The following is a 2896-nucleotide window of genomic DNA, read 5'->3' as shown; positions in this document are numbered from 1 at the left end:
ATGGACATGGCAGGAAGATGGGAGACGTTAGTATGGACGGTGCAAAAAGTGAACCAGATGTGAGCCTAGTGTATGTCAGTGGGAGCAACTACCAGCCACTTTAAAGAAATCCAGAGCAAAATTCTCTGCTTACTCAACGCCATAATACCATGTACGACCTTCCAACCCCTGCTCCCTCCCTCTCCACACTCAGATGAGATGCCATCCTAGGGACAGTGCTCTAAACTGGACTATGTTTAAACCTAAATGGGAGTGCCTGGATGGCTCAGTCGGTTAAGCGTCCAACTCTTGATTTTGACTCAGGTCATGATCTCAGGGTTGTGAGATCCAGCCCAGGGTTGGGCTCCGTTCTCAGCACAGAGTCTGCTTATCCTTCTCCCTCTGCTCCTCCCTCCGATCTCTCTCTCTCTCTCTCTCAGTCTCTCAAATAAATTAAAAAAAAAATCTTTATAAAAATCTAAATAACTAAGAAATTACTGTATTTGTGTGAGTTAACCTCAGATTACAAGATAAAGCTTTCTGCCATCAGATAGAATCAAGAGCTAGAAGTAGAAATTAAATTTAGTTACGGGAAAATAAAGTTGTCATCTTTTGCACATTAATTTGTCTGTGAAATTTGCACCTGCTGCACATACACCCTAGCAACTATTTTGTTCCTTGAATAATTACAATATTCTACTTTTGATACAGATCAAAAAGCATTGTTGTATTTGATAAATTTAAGAGGTATGCAGTCCTGTCATTCTTAGGCACCCCAACCAGATTGCAGAAATCAAGGGAACGGTTAGCATACAAAGACTAGGCAATGAATGCAGTTGGCTCTGCGCTTTTTACCCAGCAGAATTGCTGAAATTTATCAGTGTTGCACCATAAACTGTTCCAGGAACCTCAACTCTCTTCTACCTTAGTGTTAATTTCCTTATCAAACAGGGCACTTACTGAGGTGTTCAGGAAGTCTATGTTCCCTGATAATTGCTTAATAGTCTTAGTCCTAGGGGGCTAATCAATCCAAATGGGTCCCTTCTCTGTGCCTGATGAATCGCTTCAGGTGCCCATTACAGAAAATCTGCAGTAGGTATGTGGACTGCTTCAACATCCAGGACCTCCTGGGAGTAGACAGAGTATTAATTCTAAAATGCAAAAGGCATTTCTACTTCCAAAATCCACAATATTATATATTCTGCTAACACAGATTCATGATTTGCCGAAGCCTAGAAAGCTTATGCCCACTGAAGGGGCTCCTGGAATAACACCACCAGGCTACCAGCCTCTGTTTTTTCAGGGGCTAGGGTGAGGAGGGCCCTGTGCCTGCTGGAACTCACAGAGCATCATCAGCAAACTCGCTTATTTTCCCAAACTCTTCTCTCAACATTTCCTTCACCTTCTGGCCTTATTATAAACCTGGTTCTCTCCTGAGATACTCTCATATGGTGCCTGGTTTTCCTCCATATTCCTGGAAATAATGGGCCTGCGGCTAAAATAGGATGTGGGATAGGTGTCCTCCTTGCTTCACCTCCAGGTCATTCTCTTTTCCTCCTCCCTAAAATTATCTGACTATATTATCAGATGAATTATCAGATTATCATCTGACTATACCGCTCAATACCTCTTCGTCTTGCAGTTATCCACCAGATTTTAATTCCTGGCTTACTGTCACTCTCTTCAACATTCCTACTGTCTTAATTCTTAGGCATTTCAAAATCCAGGCTTCTTCCAATATTCTAGCGTCTAAATTCCTTCACTTTCTCTCCTCCTTGCCCATCACCTTACATCAGTGACTCATTCTTTTGCTGTATCTTAGCCCTCATTATTACCAAAAAGGCAACCCTTCCGTCATCTAAATTTCCAGCGTCCAACCTTCTGTCACCACCTACTTTTCTAGCTCACTCTCTTAGAACCTGTCTCCAAAGATCTCTGACCATATCAAAACCAATGATTTGTTGATTCTATCCCCTTTTCACTTTCCTTCACCTCATCCCAGGTACTCATAGTCCCCTTTATCCAACTTGACTTCCATATTCAATCGTTACAATCAATTATCCTGTGTTCATGTTCATGTCATCATATTCCAGCATACAGCATATATGCCTGCCTAAAGCCTAACCCCTGTTAAATCCAAATCTCCATCGACAATATGCTCAAACCCCACCTCTAATCCATCACCACACCTGTCTTCAGAATATATCCTGAATACAAATGATGTGTATGTCTTGTACCATCAATACCCTGGTCCAAGCCATCATCACCTCTCTCTAGATTATTGTAACAGCCTCTTACTTAGTTTCTCTGCCCTTGCTCCCCAGACTCTATTCTCCGTACAGTAACCATAGTAAACCTGCTACCAAATAAGTCAGATGATGTCACACCTCTGCTCGTAAAATTCTAATCTCTTACCAGAGTAAAAGCCAAAGTCCTCACAATGACCTACCATGGCCTATCAACCAAATACTTGTACTAAGTAATTATTTGTTGCAGGGATGAATAAATGAATATTTATGAATAAAAAACTATTCTAAAAATGTCTCCATAGTATCCAAAGATGCCTTCTCTATGCTCTCTTCTCTACAAAGTTAAGAGCTTCGGGCTCTAAGTGGAATGTATCTGACATTCTTTGCAGACCATTGGTGGGAATTTTTTTCTTAATTTGACTTGAACTCTGTGAGGTCAAGGACAAAGTGTTGGTTATTTTTATAACCTTATCACTTAATATGATGCCTGGCACAGAGTACACATTCATATTTGTTGTGTATACCACAAAATACCATATGTGAGGAAAGTATCCATGTACAATTAGTGAACTTGTCCAGGGTGGCTTGAGAAATGTATTAACTGACAATATGCTCAAATAAAAAATAAAATAAAATAAAATAAAATAAAATAAAATAAAATAAAATAA

The sequence above is a fragment of the Mirounga leonina genome, unplaced genomic scaffold (assembly GCF_011800145.1).
Source record: "Mirounga leonina isolate KUSES-001 unplaced genomic scaffold, KU_Mleo_1.0 Mir_173, whole genome shotgun sequence".
Classification (NCBI taxonomy): domain Eukaryota; kingdom Metazoa; phylum Chordata; class Mammalia; order Carnivora; family Phocidae; genus Mirounga; species Mirounga leonina.
This window is presented reverse-complemented; position numbering follows the sequence as displayed.